This window comes from Dermochelys coriacea, chromosome 2 (genome assembly GCF_009764565.3).
Source record: "Dermochelys coriacea isolate rDerCor1 chromosome 2, rDerCor1.pri.v4, whole genome shotgun sequence".
NCBI lineage: Eukaryota > Metazoa > Chordata > Testudines > Dermochelyidae > Dermochelys > Dermochelys coriacea.
Genome location: NC_050069.1, coordinates 217,385,664 through 217,406,599, shown reverse-complemented (window position 1 = coordinate 217,406,599; position 20,936 = coordinate 217,385,664). Strand labels below are relative to the sequence as shown.

General features: G+C 41.6%; 1 long non-coding RNA gene across 3 annotated transcripts; it reads left to right on the top strand.

Moving 5' to 3' along the window:
* Nucleotides 1-1,829: 1,829 nt before the first annotated feature.
* On the top strand, nucleotides 1,830-7,822 carry LOC119851891. Of its 3 annotated transcripts, XR_006279384.1 has the most exons (4): nucleotides 1,830-2,171; nucleotides 3,408-3,474; nucleotides 5,911-5,994; nucleotides 7,336-7,822. It is a non-coding gene; the product is annotated as an uncharacterized LOC119851891 (long non-coding RNA). The 3 variants fall into 3 exon arrangements; XR_006279385.1 differs by lacking the exon at nucleotides 3,408-3,474; XR_006279386.1 differs by lacking the exons at nucleotides 1,830-2,171; nucleotides 3,408-3,474 and adding an exon at nucleotides 4,262-4,346.
* The last annotated feature ends 13,114 nt before the right edge of the window (nucleotides 7,823-20,936 follow it).

Genomic DNA, 20,936 nt, shown 5'->3' with positions numbered 1-20,936 from the left:
CCACAGAGTATAGTTGTACTATTGGAGAACTTTCTTATGTATGTAAATAAAGATATATTGAATTGCGTCCCACTCCTCCAGGCTGCACATGTAGCTTATAGTAGATTGCTACAGCCGGGCTTGAACAATGCTGGTGGTAACAGCACTGCACCGGCAGGTGGTTGGATTAGCTCTAATTCAGTAAGGGCAAGACTGTAGTTGACTTTTGCAAAAGTGAGGGATGGGGCAGGAGAGCACAAAGAGACTTCCTCTCTCTCTCTCTCTCTCTCTCTCTCTCTCTCTGCATTTCTCCTTTCTTCCCCACGTCCCAGACCTAGGCAGGAGATAGTCACAACTGCAGTTCTTGTGCGTTTGAATGCAAGCACTGTTTCCATGTTAGCACCCCTGTGGCACAAGCCATCCCTTAAGGAGCTTGAAGAGGCACCACATGGCTCTGCCCCACCCTGCTAAGATGGCTGGCCATATTGGGAGTGCAGACTTGCAGCTAGGGGCTCGCTCTTCCTGGGTGTACTCCTCCCTGAGGCACAGTGTCTGCTAGGGCACTGCAGCTCTGAACCACACCTCACCCAGGGCCATAGGTGCAGACTCCATGGGTGCTCCAGCCCGGGAGAACCCACAGAAAAAAATTAGCGGGTGGTCAGCACCCACGGGCAGCCAGCTCCCCCAAATGCCTCCTGTCTGCTGGTGGCCCTGCCGATCAGTTCCTCCCTCTCCCTCCCACCCACCGCCTCCTGCCCATTGTGATCAGCTGTTCCGCGATGTGCAGGAAGCTGTGGAGGGTAGAGCTCAGAGGAGGGAGTGGAACTGGGCTGGTAGAGGTGAGTGGGGGTGAGAAGAGGCGGGGCAGAGCTGGGGGTTGAGCACTGCCAGGGCCTGGAGGAAACCAGTGCCTGTGCCCAGGGCAGCAACTAACAGACACAAGCTGGCCTCACTTCTCCAGTTCTCATTTTGAACTTTCTCTGTGCTATAGACAATTCCTTCTCACCCAGTTGCTTCCAGCCCCTGTGACTCTAAGAAAAGGCATAAGGACCTGAACTTGGAGCCCATATGACACAGCTCAGGATCAACCCTGAAATCACCTTTTTCTGGAGTGTCAGACAACCAGAGGGAGAAGCCTGGATTAATTGTTAAAGAGTAACATGTGTGGGTTTTCTTTAACTTGAACATCAGACTGAATGAAGAAAAACCTAGGGATGTTAATTAAACTTTTCCCCAGGCCTGTAAACCTTTAAAACTTTAAGCCTTCAATGCTTTTTCCCTGTCATGGAGTTCATGAAAGCAAGGCTGATTGAAGAGACAAGTTGCCATTATTTGGCAATCTCCTTTCATCTAAATATTATGATATGTCTTTACAGGCAATCTCCTTGCAAGGTATAACTGTGATAATGTACCATTAAGCAGCGTGAGATTACTTTAGTCTGAACTTGGAACATGGCCATGAACTTTATGATGGCTTCAGCATTAAGCCAGTTGCAGAGCAGGGGATGTAGCCCTGGCAGCACAGGTAAACAGAGAAGGGCAAAATTAATAGTCTTATGTCAGAAGATCAAAATCAAAGATTAAACAAAACAGTAAGAGGCTCATTATCTGCTTATTTACCAAACATTCACCTGTAAAGTCAGCATGCTATTGACTTTTCACTCCATAGAAGCTCCTGCCGCAGCCAACCTAATTAAGTACATCCTGGCCTGCTGTGGAGTGGGAAAGCTGACTTCTGCTCTGTCTGATCCTGATCAGTAATCCCATTTCTCACCTGTTCTCTATCCATTCTACAAATGATAGGTGCCTTCAGTCTTTCTCTTCTAAACTGCTTTTTAGTACTAGTGCTAGGGAGGATCAAATAGCATACGTGACCCAGCATGATTTTATCTTATGTATAGAGAGACTGGGGACAGAGCTCTTTTTAGATCATAAGAAAATTAAATATCTAGGAAATGGAGCTTTCTCTCCAACCATTCTGGCCCTAGGTGAGAACCCTGGTGGTAACTGCCAGAGACCCTGCTCTTTCAGGATCTGGCCCTCTGAGCATAGAAACCCTGCTATCAGAAAACAAGGTCCAATGACACTGCTTGCCTTTTCATGAGCTTCTGAGTTCTCTCTTCCTCCTCGGTGTCTGAAGACCCCCTACCCTAGTTGAGAGCCTAAGGTTGACCTCAAGCAGCTAAATCAAGGTAAAAGATGTTATGTGTCTGTGTAGTAGGGAAAGGGGTGGTACTGAGGAAATATAATATTTAACTCTATTATGCTCCTTCTCCCCCCGAACTTCAGGTCAACTCTTTGCTGAAGCACAGGCCAGAGTTTGGACTTTTCAGAAAGCATTATACAGAGTTAGACTTCAGAGCTATTGCCCTGAACGCCTCAATTATTAAATGTTCTCAGTCAGTTTCAAAGAGAGACTACCTTAGTTTGTTGCTGTAAACAATTAATACATTGTAAATAGTATTTGGAATACTCATGACTCATCTTTAAACAAAAGTAATTGGTTAGTAAATCTGTTGGTTCTTCTATAAACACATACACATACATATCTGAAGTACATAATCTTCTTTCAGAGAGGGCTTCTCAGTCTGAGTATGGACATGATATGCAGTGATCTGGCACCGGACTCTTCAGAGCTTGCAAAAAAGGCAGCATCTCTTTCCTTTTTTTTTTTTTTTTTCTTCAAATGCTATAGAGCCAGAAGGGCAAGAACCCTGCCTTACAGCTAGCAGCCTTTGGGTTAATAGTTGACTGCTGTCCTCAGTTGCTGATGAAACCGAGATCTATGACCTGTATTCAAAGTGGTACAGATAGTGGGATGCAGCTATTCCAACAAATGTGTATCTTGGTCCTGCATCAATTAGTCACTGAGCTGGTGAGGTTGTCTATGTGTTCCTGTATGTATAATCTTCCCCTGGAGCGGCTCTGCTCTCAGATGGTGAACATGTGTGAGGTCTGCAAAATTGCTTCAGCTGTAGCTGCTGGGTATTGGGGGCAGAATATGGAGGGAGGGCCCAGGATGCACAGGCCTCCTCCTGGCCCCGACTGGAGCTGGAGATACTGCTCGGCCACACCTCTGTCAGGCTTCCAGAACTGCCTGGCTCTGATGGTGCTCTTCAGCTTGACCACCTCTCTGGGTAGCTTGGGGTTAGGTGTGGGACTATATGGGGGAAAGAGTGGGGGCTGCGGGAGGAGAGTGTGTATAGGCCTGGATGCAGAGTCAAAAGGGGGAGTGTGTGGGAGGGAGAGTTTGAGGCTGGGTGCAAGGGAGTGCTCTGGGCCCATTCCATAGGAAAATTCTACTGGATGTTTCTGGGCCCCTCTAGCTGACCTGCCCTGTCCTGCCCCGCATTCTGAACAGGTGCAGAGAGACAGGGGATCCAATGAACTTTCATGTCTCCTTCCATTGCTGCTCTCACTTTCCTTAGGCCAAAAAACCCCCAAACCCAGTGCTGCAGTATCAAGCACGTGGGTTACATCTACAGTAGGCAAAAGGTCCATGTTAGCTAAACTAACCTTGACTTAATCTCAGCTACTTTTCCTGGAGTAATTTGGGTTCACTTTTAATTATCACATGACCTCAGGTGTGGCTATCAGGGAGCTATAGCACAGACTAACAAAGTAAGAGGTTAAGGGCAGACAGGAAATAGCTGGTGGGGTGTCTCTCTTTGAGCCTTGAATGTTACTCATTTAAGCCCCACAAAACTGGAGTAGATCAGGTCTTCTCCACTATTAGAAATTTGATGTGTTCTTAACTGAGAGAGCATCTCCTGTGTTCTTTAACTCAGCCTGCTAAATCATGTAAAAACTACAGATTGTCACTAGGATTTCATCTTGAGTTAAGAACATGCCCTTTTACCTAGTGAAGACAAGGCTTATAAGCAGAGGCCTCATGGCACCTATTTCTATGTGCCATGCAGCTTAAATTCCTTTTCTTCCTGGGGTGTTGCATATACTTTGGGCCTAAAACAAATGGGACTTCATTAATCGGAGTGCAGTGGATTCATAGCCCACTTTTCACCCTCTCATGAGGTTTAGGGAATTATAGGTTGGCATTAGAACTACAGCTGATCCAGAAAGTGTTATGGCTCTGGAACAGAGTGCTAACAGCAGCACCCTGATAATGGACATTGGTGTGGTGTGATGAGGGTTGGAGGCTCAGCTAGTTAAACACTTTGTATTGGGGGGGTTATGAGCACTAGGGTGGTTATTACTGGGCTAATGAAGTAATTGGGAGGATATAAGTAGAAGCATCAGGAAGCAGAGTGGCAGCAGGAAGGGAAACTGCACAGTGCTGCTGAATAGAAAGCACCCACTACAGAATGTCTTTGTTATGTTTGGTGTGTACAAAATGGGAGGAATAAAAGGTATGTGTGGTGGAACACAAATAGCCTAGGCATGTTTATGACCCCAAGGTGACAAACAAGCTAGGCAGCAGAACATACCATGTAGATGACAGAGCACCCTGTGATAGACTCCTTTCTCTAATCTTCTTTGCTATCTCTTGTTTCCCTCCTATGTCGCTCATACATCAGTAAGCTACAGTGACCCCCCACTTTATTCCACTACAACCCTTAACTGTACTGCTCCTCCATTTGCAATAGTATGTATGTTCCTGGCATTGTATTTTTCTTTGGAGCATGCTATTTATTCCTAACTACTCGTATAGTAGCACAAAAAGAGCAATGGATCTTTGCTGACCAAAGTGAGTCCCTGACTAGGAGAGCTTTCAGTCCAAGTTAAGATGAGAACTACAGGAGGCAAGAATACATTCATACCCTGCATAGAAATGGACAGAACAGTCATCTTGGTGTTGTGTCTAGCGAAACTGCTTCAGCTCAGAGCATGAACAGGGCAAGCCGGTTAGATCAGGAGCTGACTAATGATGGGCTAAAGCTAGGTGAACTATAAATGAGATCAAAGAAAATTTATGCTGACTATTGGGAAAACTTTGCTTGAGCCTGATGTCTATCAAACCAGTATAGTCTTCCAAGGGATGCAGTGGAATGGGCTCTAGCTTCACTTGAGTTATGTAGATGAACAGAGCAGCCCAGAATAAGGGATAGTCCTGAATTTGTACTGGGATGCACTAAATCTGGGTTGTTTTTAATTGTAGTTAAAGGGCCGTTCTCTGTGCAACTCCTCCATGTACACACATTTCATTCCTGTGTAGTGGGTAGAACTTGGGCCTGTTATACCCTGCCCTGGTTCTATATATAGCTTTCTCTGAATGAAATGGGTAATGGAGTTGGAGAGATGTTCACAGTATCCCTTGCTGATCCAGGAAAGGTTTCTGTGAGGGATATAGCACCTTTATCCCAAATGCAAGGTAGAAAACTAACGTTTCAGCTTGTTTTATTTCTTTAGTTTTATGTGAGTTGATTTTTTTTCAATGGGTTATTACAAGCAACAAAAGGTACAGCTATCTAGAGGGTGTGTGTGTGTGTTCACAAGTTCTTTATTGCTCTTCGCTACAGCTCAACGTACATCGTAATGTTGCGGTCCAAAATACTAAACTAAGGGAGAGAATTAACAAATCTCCTCAGTTTGGAAATTAAGCCTGGTTTAGGCTTAAAAATTAAATCAACCTAGCTGCATCATTTGGCTGTGAAAAAATTCACGCCCTGCATGGCGTAGTTGGGACTATCTAACCCTTGGTGCACATGCAGCTTGGTCCATGGAAGAATTCTTCCCTCAGGGAGGTGGATTAACTCTGCAGAAAGGAAAAACCCCTTTGTCAATATAGGATGTGTCTACTACCATGGCATGGTTATAGCACTGTAGCTGTGCCACTGTAGTGCAGACATGCCCTTAGAAAGCGCCTGTCTACTATGCCTAAAGAAAGGGAAATGAAACTCTGCAACTGCATAATTATTAAATTTACTTTTAAAAAAAAAAAAAAAAAGTGTGCCCTTTTTGTTGTGCTTGGAGTCAACACCCCAAGAAAGACTGTGAAAAGCAGCAATATTCTAATGGGAAGCATCCAACAAGTGAGTCCTCCAAGCCTGGCTCCAGGTAAAGCATGACTTTGTTTGGTTTTACCATTAAATAATGGAGGCCTTAGAATCAATTTAATTCACTGTGCTTTATGTAAATGAGGCTAGACTAAATGATTAACCCAAGTTATCTGCACAGATTCAAGACTGGGGAGAATGTCAATATCAGATTGATAACTGCTACCTCTCAAGCAACTCTTTGGCTTTCATTTCTTTTAGAACACACACACACACAGACAGATTCATTAGTATTACACCACTTAATCAGTCTTTATCCTGCCTTTTCAAGTCGTCATTCACCCAAAGTGATGACTTTTTTTGTGTGTATGCAACAATCTGTCTTTTCCTGCGGGATTAGGCTAGTGTTATAAAGGCATAGCTACTAATTGTAGGCAAAGCTATGGGGATCACCATGCAAATATAAGAGGTGCTATAGGATTCTGTACATATGTGCCCTAGTCTCTTTATACCTGTGACTTTCCATGCTGTGTTTTGTTTTGGGGCAACTAAGCTGCTCATTTGGAAAAGCCTTGCAATAGAAAGGGAGAAAGTAATCTTAGTGCATCTGCAACCTGAGGAGTAGGAAGATTTCTCAGATATCAAGTTTAAAATCACCACTGCTAACTTATACATTCATACATGTGCTGAGGATTCGTTGGTGGACATAAATATGGATTATTTTTGAAACCCCCATCTTCAACTAGTTGATCTGGGCCAGTGTACAGAAATTATGTAAAACACAATTCAACCAAGACTACTCCAGGCAGAGAAAACCAGAAATAGAACTGGATTAGGTTGTGTAGGGTTTTTTTTTTTTTTTTTTTTAAACTCCATCTGAAAGGAAAAACTGATAACCATTGGTGTCTCACTTTTTGGTCATAAGTGAACCAACCTGACAAGAAAGGCCTTGCTCTTGTAAAAGGAGCCTTATGCTATGTGCTGACATCAGTAGATATTGCTAAAAGAGGAGTTTCATAGATGGTGTCCTTGAACCCAAGAGCTTAATTCATATCTGACCTGATTCTAATCTCCATTATACAAGTTCTGTTTCTATGGAACTCCACTAAAATAAACATCCCCACAATCTTGGAGACATATTCCAATTTGGATTTGAACTTTGTAGTTAGATCCTCTTCCTAGTACATTCATTGCTAGGGGCATTTGACAACCAAAAAAGGTATTAATTACAAATAGAAATTCCAGTTCTCTCTAGAAAGAGAGAACTGACTCTTCAATATAAACTATATATAGTTTATATAGTGGAAAGTTGTTTCAGAATAAACTGAATTGCCACATAACAGCAGATGTAGTAAGTTTTTGGTGTCTGTCATATCTTTATTTTAGAGTCTGAGGAAAATAGTGTATTAGAAGTCCTTACACCTTGATCTGGAGATCAAACAGACTTTCCAGGCTAGATTTTGGTGGAAACCAAATAAAGGTTGCCTGTAAACAGACTCCTTTCCAAGCATTTGATTTTGTGGGAACCATATTCAAAGCCTCAAAAGCCTGGATTTCAAAGCGCCAAGTGAAGACAAACTTCAGAGTTTTGATGTTGAATTCAAGTCTCTGTGACTGGAGTTCCATATCTAGTCTGAAAAGATTGACCCTGAAGCATTCACAGGTTATTTTTTGTACCTTGCTAACATTTCCCTTGTTAGGCAATGTAAATGTCATAGCACTTGCCATTAAATCCACTGTCTGGAGACACAATCTTGTTTATGATGATGATAGACCAAACCTTGTAAGAAAATCTGTCAGCCAGGAGCTGATAATTTTTCATCTTGAAATCACTTAAATTAATTTAGCTAGATTTTGAATGTACCTGGCTAACACCATGGTTCAATGGACTGAAGACCTGACTGGAAGCTTTAGTTCTCTTCCCATTTCTGTCATTTCTTGGTGTAGCTATGGACAAGTCGCTACACTGATGTCTGTTTCTTAACCTTTAAAATGGAGGCAGAGGGGAAATAACATTTGTCTTCCTTTTTATACAGCTGTTGTGCAGATTAAGTAACTCACTTCATGAAAAGCTTTGAAGCTATGAAGTGTGTTTCTAAATATGATTTATCCTGAATTCTCTGATTTCTTCACCTCCTTATTTGAATGATTGCTGCAGTCTGATGCAACATAGGACATACCCACTGAGCTGTGATGTGGGGGTTGAGCCCCCTTTATTTTACCCAGCCCTTGTTCACTAAATGTCCTAGATATCCTGGCACATGAAACCAAACACCCGAATGTTATGGGGGTTCAGGCAGTGCTCTTGCTTTGGTCTCCATGGCCTCAGATTTTCATCATACAAGTGATCTCTCCCTGAGTAATTCAGTCTGCCACTGATGAATGATGTGGTCAAACACTTATTTAATATGACAGTAGCATCCAAAGAATCGAGTCAGGACTGGGACTGCTAGGTGCTGTACAAATGCATAGGAAAATATGGCCCCTGCCCGGAAGAATTTACATGGTAATAAAATCTCTAGCACCATATTTTGCATATGCACATACTATATATGCATGTGTGCATGCAGTTGGACATGTGGCATATTAATTCTTGATAGCCAATAACCTGCCCCTCCCCAACTTTAGTTGCATGTTTGAGTGAAAGAAGCAAGCTCTGTCTGTAGTCAAGATTAAGGAAAGCAGTGTAAGTGTTTCTGTATATGTATTTCCACTTCTAGGTTCTTTTGATTAGTATTTAATTTCACATCTGAACCAGGCTCAACTGATTTCATGGAGAAGGGGAGCAATCAAAATCTTACATTAAAAGAAGACAGATTATTGGAACTGAAGGAGAGTTGAAAAATGGAGTGGGGTGAATTCTAAGTACATTGGTTTTTTATCCATCAGTGTAGAGAATGCACTAACTAGAGCGGAGTTTGTAATAAAAAGAAAATATTCGAACTCACACTTTTGAGCAAGCTTTGTTCTAAAGTAATCCCATTTTGACATAACTTCTTTTTCCCCCTTCCCCCCAATGTACATAAATATTTAACGTTTCTCACATGAAATTTTAAATGGGGGCTGAGAAAGAGATCATCTCAGTTTTATTCTTCTGTAAATGAGAAGAGAAAAAGGAGTTTTAAATCTATTAAATTAAAACAGTTACAACTGAGGCACAATGTCTCAGAAATATCACATGCATTTTTCTGTAAAAATGCCATTTGAATTGGTTGTTCATGATGGCTCAACACAATAGCACTATGCTGAGCTAGGTTTCACCCAGCCTTAATAATGCCATTTGTCCCAAAGTATTGCTCAAATATCTTCCATTGTCAATCCATGACTGATTGCTGGGCAGACAGTCCTTGACATGCTTCTTAAGCCCTGACCAGCAACTTCATCCCTGCAGACCTGTGCATGGTTTATATTCTGGTCCTTGCTTAAAATATGATAATTGGATACTTGGTTACTTTCTCAACATCCTTCTAAGCTATACGTAACTCCAGAGCAGAGTGTGGTGCTAGCTGAGACCAGGAAGAGGATGAGGGACTGGTAAAATCCCTTCCCCTTCCCCCTCCCCCTTCATGTTCCCCTAGAGCCTTAACTCTAATGCACAATGGGTTCAAAAGGCACTTGCCTGAGAGTTGCCCCATCCTGGTACTATGCAGTTAGGCTTTAGTTCAATAAAAGGTGCATAACTGAGCTGCTGTCTCTCTACCTTATCATGTCAGTACGAAGAAACATGTCAGTTTTACCCCCTTCCAATCCATTGTTCATCCTAAAGATTTTAAATTCTCTTCCCATCCCACGCCCCTTTTTTTTAAATGGTCACAGTAGATGACCAGCAGCATTTTATGTTGTCAATGAAATCCTGGCCCCAGTGGTATTACTGGAACCACCCCTATCTCTAAATGGAATCTTTCCGTTTTACTTCCGAGGAATCATTAAATTCAATTTAAAAGGAAACTTGAAGTAAACTCTATCACAGTCAGGAAAGGTCGGCTACAATGTAGCCTAAAACAAGGTTGTCTAAGCACCAAATGTAGCACCCAAGTATTTGAAAGTAGAATTATAGAATACCAGGGTTGGAAGGGATCTCAGGAGGTCATCTAGTCCAACCAGTAGGGCTGGTCAAGAATTTTTTGAAAGAACTGAAACATTTTGTGGAAATGCATTGGTGTCCATTGGAAAGTTTTGAGGTTCAGGATGGAATTTCTGGTCAAAACCAGAGACACTCACTCTATGGTTTGGTGATTAGGGCAGAGATTCCCAAAGGTGGGCTGCAACACAGTCCTGGGTGGTCTGCCATCATGGATGGAGTTTCAGGGGGGCAAGCGGTGATGACAGGAGCTCTGTGCATCCAGATCAGTTTCCCCATGTGGGTGGTGGGGAGGGAAGGGGGCGGGGGCACTGCTGCACCCTCCAGGCTCTGGTATGTGTAGACCTTGGTATCTACGAACCAATGGGTACCAGTGGCCACAATGACTGTATAGGATGGCATGGCTCAGTTCATTATTCTTCAGTTTTATACAAAATTGTGTTTTCCCTGTTTGAACATTTTGCACTCAACTTTTTTTTTAAAAGTGTAGTTTTAGTAAACTCTTTGGTTTCAAAGATCTTGAAGCATTTCTTTGACTGTATATTGCTAGGGATTTCTATCATTACAATTGTTTATATTAAAATAAAAAGGAAATGTGCAGTGTTTAGTGTTTATATGTATGTAATTAAAATTATTAATTTCCCTCAGGAAGTGTTAATTGTGGGCTGCAGTGCCTATTGCAGCTGCACAAATGGGCCTCGGGGGAAAAAGTTTGGGAACCCCTAGGTTAGAGCACTCAGCTGGGCTGTGGGAGACTCAGGTTCAAATTTGTGCTTCAAATTGTGTAGATAAGACTTGAAGTTGGGGATCTCTTGCATCCCAGTTGAGTAGCCTAACCCCTAGGCAATTGGCTATTTTTGGGGGAAGGGGGAGTCTTGTAGTTTTTGTCATCCCCCCACCCCCCATAATTTTTTTTGGAAAAGTTTCATTTTTCACAAAACGGCATTCTTATTTTTCATTCATCTCTATTTGCAACTAACAACTTTACTTTCCCTCTCATTACAAGCTTGTTTCCCTCAGCACAGACAAGCAGTCATTCCTGAACAAGCTGATGTGGATACTGTGAGGTGGTCTACACTATGCTCTTTTTATGGGTGGGGGGAGAAATCTCCCTCTGTTGCTACCTGTGCAGCAGCACCCGGGGTATAGGAAGCATTGGGAGTGCTAATGTAGTCAAGCCCCCGTACCTCCAGCTTGTTAACATCAAGCTCCTCTATCTTGTTCAGAGCTCAAAAGCAGAATGTAGACAGAGTAAAACTTTTCAAAAGCACCTATGTCCCAATTTCAAAATTGATTCAGGTCCTTGGGGCCAACTTTTAAAAGGCGTTAGGTGCCTATCTGTATTTTTAGGCACCTTAACTCCCAATACCTTTAAATATTTGTCTCTTAGGAACTAAAAGTCAATACACTTAGGCTCCAAAGTTATGGAGGTGCTTTTTAAAACTTTACCCAAAGTTTAACTGTTACCTGTCCCCTCAAAACCACTGAGATGCCAGTTGGCCTAACTTCTTACACAGAACAAATAGAATAGAATTTACTCATCTTTCCCGTAGAAATACTTCACCTCCACAGACTGGTGACTGGCATTTTAAAGACTTTTGAAGATAAGTTTGACTATTGAACTACATTTATTTTCTACCTCCATTTCTTTCATATAGCTATTTCTTAGTGCTGTAGATTTCAGCTAACTAAGGGGAAATCAGACATAGTTTTAAATCCCTTCATGAATTCCCTTTCTAACGTTTTGTCACAGAAATAACTTGATCTGAAGTGACAGGCTGGTTTGTCAAATGGAATCCTAAATGATATTTTTCAAACCCACACAATGAACAACTAAAGACTGAACAATTAACCAGAAAATGTCTATTTCCCTTCCTCTGAACCATACATGTTCAACTATGTCCCTTCCCACCAAAAGAGATGCTCAGGGTGTTGGACGTTAATACAAAGAACAAATTCTAAAAATGAATACAACACAACTAATCTAAGCCTGATCTCCTTAAAATGCTAAACAAGACAAACGGGCTTTCAATATAGGAAGGAAAGGTTTGGAGTTGTGTGGACCATCAGTTATAATAAAAAATACTTCAGAAGTCTTTTTAGAGTGGTCTTTGTTAAGGAAATTCAAGTATTATGAGCCTAATTTTTCTGTTTTACACTGAGAGAACACCACTTGCTTCTGTGTTGCTGGAATCAGAATTTGGTGCTATTGGGCCCAGGCATTGAACACATTGCCTCAGAGTGGAGCTGTGTGAAATTTTTTTTTTTTTTTGACAAATAGCTTATTCACTGAAAAATGCAGCTTCAGCTGACCCAAAACTATTTGTAAATTTGACACACTCCCTCCCCACCCCCCAGTCAGGATTAAGACATGGTAGTAGTGCTGTCCCCCTTTATAACCTTTAGCTCAGTGATTACCTGGGTTCACTTCCACTCTTTGCCTGATGTGGGGGCAGGGAATTGAGCTTAGGGCACCCTCTTGTGAGGTAGGAGACCCATGTACTAGGCTGTAGAAATCTCTGAGGTGTGGGGAAGGTCTATCACCCTTTGAAGCTGTTCTACTGTGCATAAATAATAAATAGTTACTGCAGCAGGGACTTTGGTCTCCCACATACCAGGTGTGTGCCTTAACCACCATGCTTTTTCCTTGCCCAATGACTATTGGAGTATTTTATAGATAGTGGCACAGCTTCAACAGGAGGGATTTAAAGCAAAACCCACCGAGAATAGCCCACAGCCCAATGATTATTACACACTGAGTCCTGGAAGGGGACAGACACAGGTTCAAGTCCTTTTTCCACATCAGAGATAGTGTGGATTGAACCGGGTCCCCTGCATCCTGGTGAGTGCCCTAATCACTAAACTAAAGAGGTTATTAAGTCATGCTGCCTCTTCTGGTCATTTTGGGAGTCCTGTCCTTTAAAAATGCCTGGAAGCAAAACAATTTGGGTTGAACATGTTTCATTCAACTTGAAACACAAGTTTTTTGGGAATTTTCTGATTTGAGTCTGGTCAAACCAAACCTTTTTTAAAAAATGTTTGGAACTGCCACTAAACTGAACTGAAAAAATAAGTTGTTTGCTCAGAGGCATTCTCTGCCTGTCTTGATGCTAGCGAGACACCACCAGGCTTTCCACACACTGGTGGCGCACACTATCATAACTGGGCTAACCCAAAGTTTCTTATAGGAAAGACCAGATCTCTCTTTGGGCACAGATCTATCAGAAATATAGCTGCTAGTCAGTAAAAACTGCACATGATGTAAAATAGTCAGTGGGATTATTCTGAATTGCATTTCTAAAACATGTAAGAGCTGATTCTGCTGTAGTCGTGGATACCTGTGCAGAGCAGATAGAAAGTATTATATCCCAATGGTAGCTAGAGCTGACTGGAACACTTTTGATTAAATGGCCAGACAAGGTGCAGAGCAGAGGAAAATCATGCCCTAAATTAAGCAAGATTTGCAGGACCAGATTCTCAGCTGGTGTGAATGGCATAGTTCCAATTAAATTGGTGGTGGTACAGACTTACACCAGCTGAAGATTTGGATCTATGACTCTTCTCGGTCGATACTTTCTTCTCCAAGTCTTGAGTGTTTGGGCTCAGCTTGGTGACTGGTTCACATTTTCTAACCATTTTAGTGCTTTTTAAAATTGGGTTTTACAAATGATCTGCAGTTTTGCCTAACATTCCTTGCATCTCTGTATCCCATCTACTTTTCCATTTGTTGCCCCCAGGATAACTTGAACAATGAGCACTGTTTATTTCAAAAGGCTTTTCAGGTGCAAGAAGCTGATTTTAAGTCAACGTGACTTTTTGAATGAAGAGAGCCTATTTCTGCTATCCTTGAAAACAAGCTAAAATGGCATTCTGACAAATATATTTCAGGAGATGGGGAAAATAATGTGCTGCTCAAAGCAATACCTGCATTGTACTTGTTGGTGCCTTTATATAAGAGATTTTGCACATGCTCCTATATCACTGTAAGACTAGAAACATCAGAGCATAATTAATTCTAATAGAAGATGGCCTTATTTTCTGTGCAACTTCCACTCTAACAGATTACCCTTCCATCTATGTGTAGTAGACAAGGTCTATCCACAAAAGGCTTTTGTTGGTTTTGTATTGGTATCTCTAAATATTTTAGAAGCTCATTTCTTGGAAATCTTTAGCAAGAAGGCATCTATTTAATATCTTTCAGTGAGCCACAGTTACAGGTAGAAGCAACCACCTGATCATCTAGGGCAGTGGTTCCCAAACTTGTTCCGCCGCTTGTGCAGGGAAAGCCCCTGGTGGGACGGGCCGGTTTGTTTACCTGCCACGTCCGCAGGTTCAGCCGACCGTGGCTCCCACTGGCCGCGGTTCACTGCTCCAGGCCAATGGGGAGCCGCTGGAAGCAGCGGCCTGTATGTACCTCAGCCCAAGCTGCTTCCCGCAGCTCCCATTGGCCTGGAGCAGTGAACCGCGGCCAGTGGGAGCCACAGTCGGCCAAACCTGTGGACGTGTCAGGTAAACAAACTGGCCTGGCCCAGCCCGCCAGGGGCTTTCCCCGCACAAGCAGCAGAACAAGTTTGGGAACATCTGATCTAGTGGGACCTTGTGCATGTCACAGGCCACCAATGCTACCCAGCCTCCCATATATTAAACCAAATAACCAAAATTAGACCAAAGTATTACAGTCCAGAGGAAACTGGATGATTGTCTCACAGGCCGAGAATAGGAGGGACTGAGATGCACCAGTGCTCGAGGCCCCGGTGATGACAGGGAAATGATTGTGAGAGAAACCCAGATAATCCTGGCAAGTGATCCATACCCACGCGCCACAAAAGAAAGTGAAAAATGCCCAAGGTCACCGTCAAGCTGACCTGAGGGAAAAGTCCAGCCTGACACAACATATGGTGACCAGTTATACTCTGAGCATGTGAGCAAGAACCAGCCAGCAAAGCACCTGAGAGAGAATGCTTGGTGCCAGGTCAGTCCCCTCACACACCTCGCCCAATGACCCATAGAACCAGAGAAATGTAAGGCTGGAAGGGACCTTGAGGAGTCATTAAATCCAGCCCCTTGTGCTTTGGCAGGACCAAGTAAACCTGCGCTATCCCTGACAGGTGTTTGTCCAACCTGTTCTTTTAAATAAATAAATAAATAAAAAATAAAAAAAAATCCCTGTCTCCTTTGGAAGCTTATTCCAGTGTCAATTATCCTTATGATTAGAAAAATTTTCCTAGTTAATCTAAATCTTCCTTACTGCAAATTTAAGCCCATTAATTCTTGTCATAACTTCAGTGAACATAAGAATGGCCATAGTGGGTAAGACCCTCTAGCTCAGTATCTTGTCTTCCAACAGTAGCCAATGCCAGGTGCTTCAGATGGAATGAACAGAACAGGGCAAATATCAAGTGTTCCATCCCCTATTTCCCAGCCCCAGCATTTGGTAATCAAAGGCTTAGGAACACCCAGAGCATGGGGTTGCATCTCTAATTACTTTGGCTAATAGCCTTTGATGGACCTATCCTCCATGAACTTACCTAATTCTTTTTTGAACCCAGTTATATTTTTGGCCTTCAAAACATCCCGAAGCAATGAGTTCCACAGGCTGACTGTGTGTTGTGTGAGAAAGTACTTCCTTTTGTTTGTTTTTTAAACTTGCTGCCTACTCATTTCATTCACCTGTCACCCCTGGTTCTTATGGTATTTGAAGGGATGAATAACTCTTCCTTATTGATGTTGTCCATGCCATTCATGATTCTATAGACCTATCATACCCCCCCATTGTCATTTCTTTTCCAAGATGAACAGTCCTAATCTTTTTAATCTCTGCTCATATAGTAACTGTTCCATACCTCTATAATTTTGTTGCCCTTCTCTGTACGTTTTTCAATTTTAATATATATTGTTTGAGACTGGGTGACCAGAACTGCATGCAGTATTCAAAGTGTGGGTATACCATGGATTTATACAGTGACATTATGATATTTTCTGTCTTATCTATGCCTTTCCTAATGGTTCCTAACGTTGTTAGCTTTTTTTGACTACTGGTGCTTTTCCTGTGTACCTGGCTAGCGCATTGGAGTTGAAAGTGATGTCCAGAGCGGTCACATTGGAACATTCTGAGAGAGCTCCTGGAGGCCAATACCATCAAATTGCACAGTACTGTGTCTACGCTACCCCAAATTCGACCCAGGAAGGTAGATTTTAATGCCACTCCCCTCATCGGGGAGGAGTACAGCAGTCGATTTTAAGAGCCCTTTTGATCAGCAGAAGGGGGTTGGTTGTGTAGATGCATTCATTTATAAAATTGACCTAATGTTGATAAATTTGACCTAACCTTGTAGTGTAGACCAGGCTTTAGTGGAGTACACAGCACCCTGTTTGTTTTCCTAGCCTTTCACTTTAAAGTTCAACATATTTGCTCTAAAAAGGACAATTTATAAAATATTGTTTGTAAAGTAACAACCTAAAAAAACACCCTGAAGCAAGTAAGAGAGAGAGTAACACAGGTGAAGTTTGGGGGAAGAAATGCCTTCTATCTCCATGACCAAATTCTGTTTTCAGTTGCACCAGTGTCTTGCACTGAAGTTAATGTAATTGAGGGCAGAACTGGATCCCTGAGTCTGTTTAATTTGAGGCTACCTCTCAGCAGTAGCATTAACTAGGTATTCTCTCGGCCCAGTGTGCATTCTTCATTTTTTTCCCCCTCCTCTTGCTGCCCCAAGAATTAGTCTTAGAAACACCCTTCCCTTGTATTGTACCATTCTCAACTATGTGTTGGCTTAAGTGAAGTGTTAGTTTAGTTTCTGATGGAATAAACTGGAAGCAACTTTAAAGAACAATTGTGGAAGATCCCCAAATTAAACACTAGAGTGGAAGTGAACCATAACATTGAGATGTCTCTCTAATATGCTGGGACTGACACAGCTACAACAACACTGCATATAACATTGAAATATCAGATGTACTTTTATCAATACATGATAAATTACATAGGACAAGCAAAAACTATTATTTTAATCTTGAACATAAGAATGGCCATACTGGATCAGACCAAAGGTCCACCTAGCCCAATATCCTGTCTTCCGACAGTGGCCAATGCCCCGTGCCCCAGAAGGAATGAACAGAACAGGTCATCCATCACCTGTCGTCCATTTCCACCTTCTAGCAAACAGAGGCTAGGGACACCATCCCTGCCCATCCTGGCTAATAGCCATTAATGGACAGATCCTCCGTGAACTTACTAGTTCTTTTTTGAACCCTGTTTTGCCTCAGGCAAAAAATGGTTAATTTAGTTTTCTTTCCGCTTTGTTCCTTTTCTTTCCCCACAAATATTCTTTCAGGTCTCAGCTTGGAGGATGTCATTCATAGTTCATGTAATGATTAAAGACCTCACTGATTTCAAATTTCACTAATGTTAAAATGTTTTCCAGTTAATTACCTGCTTTTCTGATGAGAAGAGAACTAACTATATATTAAATACTAGAATACTGTATAATGTGAATGTTTAGTCTTAATTTATTGTGGATTACTAGTGGATCAATGTATAATTAACCTATAAACTGCACTGCTGCAGGATAGGATATTCTGGTGACAAATAGCAGAATAAAACTGAAAAAGGATTAGGCATTTATATGAAAAATAGTAACATCTTCAGTTATACTAGGATAAATACAAAGGGTTATATACTCATGTTTCAGAACATAAATGTTAAACACCTGGGGACAGGAAGAAGATATTATTTGGGTATTTGAGGGTTCTACACCTCCTTTGAAACAGCTGATATTGGCCAGTGTTGGAGATGGTCTATCTAATATGGTATCATATCAGTTCTTTTTAGTATACTAATTCTTATGCTCCTATGGTCACTCATTAGAAGTGTATACTTGCTGTCATAACTAAGCTGTTTTACCAGTGATCACTGTGTGAAGACCTTTAGCTATCAATATTCCAATGGTGCTGTTTGATGATGATGATCTCTCCCCACTGGTGATCATTTTGCTTGTAAGATTTTCCTTTAGGGGAGACACTAACCAGTGGCAGGTTTCAGAGTAGCAGCTGTGTTAGTCTGTATCCGCAAAAAGAAAAGGAGTACTTGTGGCACCTTAGAGACTAACAAATTTATTTGAGCATAAGCTTTTGTGAGCTACAGCTCACTTCATCGGATGTGATGAACCCTAGCCAATGGGTTTCTGTTGAAGAAATCCTCTTATGAAGGAATGCAGTGAGTACTGTTAGTGTGCCTTTAAAAACTGTTGTTCAGCAATAAAACAAAACATGTACAGCTGTGTGGGGACTCTTACTGATAAGAGTATTGTTTTGCTTCTCTGCCGCACTTTTACTTTCACAATTAGCTCTGAGAGTCTGTGGGTGTGTGTGTTTACACACACACACACACACACACACACACGGCCATTCAAATGTCATGAGTGCACTAACCATCCTTTCATGAGAACCACGTGCAGTGAGTAATTGGGCTCCTGTATTATTATTACACTAATATTTAACACTTATAAATAACTTTCCAAACACTAATGCTAACAGCATTCCTGAGAAATGGGCAAACACCACAGAATATTTTGTGACTATTTATTTGAATATAAAAATGAATTTGTCAGCTGTGTTCTTACTGCTTTTGTATTTAGTTCCTGTGAACATTGGAGTAGTTAAGTCTTACTGTATGTTTGTGGAAAGCAAATTTTGAGTGTGTGCTCCTGGTTATTCACATCACTGGTGGTATGCTTTATGAAATGAGTGTGTGACACAGCAGGAAGATGGATCTTCCCAAACCTCTACCCAGAGACCTAGTTGAGAGGCAAGAAAATAGACCAATGATCTGACTGTACTCTTCTCAACTAGGGCTGCATGCACACCTACAGTTGTGAATGTGACCAGGCATAATTAAACTCTGCACCAAGTTGATGAAGATTCTTGGCAAGGAAAAGGTATTAACATTTTCTAGAATTCTTTATCCTGCTACTTTGCCCTTAACTTTCCCAGAAAGATTCATACAGAGAGGAATAAAGAAAAGGAAGTGCCACCTTTCTAGAAGGAAGAAAATTCAGTGTAGTCTATAGCCCTCTGCACTGAATCTTCTCTCTTTCTTCTTTCCATTTTAGAAAAATCTCTGAGTGGGAGAACTTTATTGGGACATCAAAAAGCCTTGCTACTATCTTCTGGATGGCATTTTCTCTTGTCTTTTATTTGCCTACTTTTTTCTTCTAATCTAATTTCTTCATATTAATATTTCCCTTCCCTTTCTACTCTCTCTCTCCACGTTGCCACTCCTCCTCCCTTGGTTCTGATTTTCCTTTTCCTTACCTTACCCTGCCCTCATAATAAGGATCCACAGGAGCTAAAGCTTGTAAAAATGACTAATGAAAAGAAATTACCCAAATAAGCTGTTTTCACACTGTCAGCAGGATGATTGACATCTGCACAATATTCAGATGAATCATAGATAGAATACCTTATTGATATTAATCTTGTACATAAAAATGCATCTGAGTATCTTGTATATGTATATAATATTTATGCTGACCCTATCTGGGAAGTAATTCATAACCTCATTCAGCAGGACTAGGTTTGGGGAGAAATTTCCCTCTTCCTTTTTCAGATGCAGCAATTATAAATGTCAAGGTCTAAAAGCTTGTCACTCAAGAACCAAACTGCTAAATGTAGTGATCAGATGGCTGAAATGGGGTCTCTACAGAGCTTGTCTCCACTCCTTTAACTTGGAATGATGGCAGAGTTCAAAAGCAAGACCCAAACTGACAGTATTAATTAAGAAGTTCTTCATCTGTGGGGAAAAAGTACAGCACAGGCAATGGCCACGCAAGATTATGACAACTGTCGGAGTGAAAACATGCTGACTGAGAGAGTAGTTCAGATTCCATTTCTGCTCAGCTCCCTTATGAGAGGCAAAGGAGTGTCCCAGCAGTGGCTTGTGAGGTGGACCCCGCTCTACTAGGGGCTAGGTTGAGCTCACAAAGTGCTCACCAAGGTGCCAAGTATCCACAGCTTTCATTGATTTGAATGGGGATTGAGATTGCTAAACACCTTGTAGAATAAAATCCCTACTCATTTCGCAGCATCAGACAGTCATTAGGTGGCAACAACTTCTGCTCTTTATTGGATTTCTCTGGATTCAAAGCAGTGACCTAGTGCATGGTGAAAAGCTCTCCATTCCCATTCCCTAAAAAATAGGTAGTTTATCTGAGCTAAATTTTCTAACATTAAAATATGTTCACTAAGTATACTTAGAGCTAGATCTAAAATATGTGCTAGTTGTAAAATACTCTGACTTCCATGTGCTGAAAAGATTATAACAGCACCCCCTGACATGGTGATAGTTCATTGTGTCTGCCTTTTCTATAAACCTCTTTTTAAGGGGATATAGGTTAGATTAGATCTAGCTATTTATGTTCTTAATCTAAATTTGCCACAATATTCTTTTAAACCAAGATTGCTTTGATCTGACACACACATCACTTTTGAGTTTCCCGTCATACATATATTTACACTTGTCATTCCTAATTTAAATGAATATATTAAATAAGTCATTTTGTAATCTCCCAGAAATTTACCTCATTTCCATATGTGTGGGAATGTCATGCAAAGAAATGCATTCATATAGCTATGTATGGTTTTCCTACTGATACATCTCGCAACTGTAGAACAATCTGTATCCATGGGATAGGGCATTAACTTCTCAGGGTTCGGCTGCATGTGTCAGGAGCAGACTTTGAAGTGCTGTGTTTTAGCTTGCTTGAAGGATCTTGAGGAAACAGGATAAAGTATGCTAGAAATAAGTAAAGATTAAACTGGGGATATCTGTGAGCATCCCAAATACCTGTCTAGTCACAGGCACTGGAATGCAACAGGGTTACTATACAGAGGATGCAGAGGTTGTGGGCTAATTCACAGAGGTC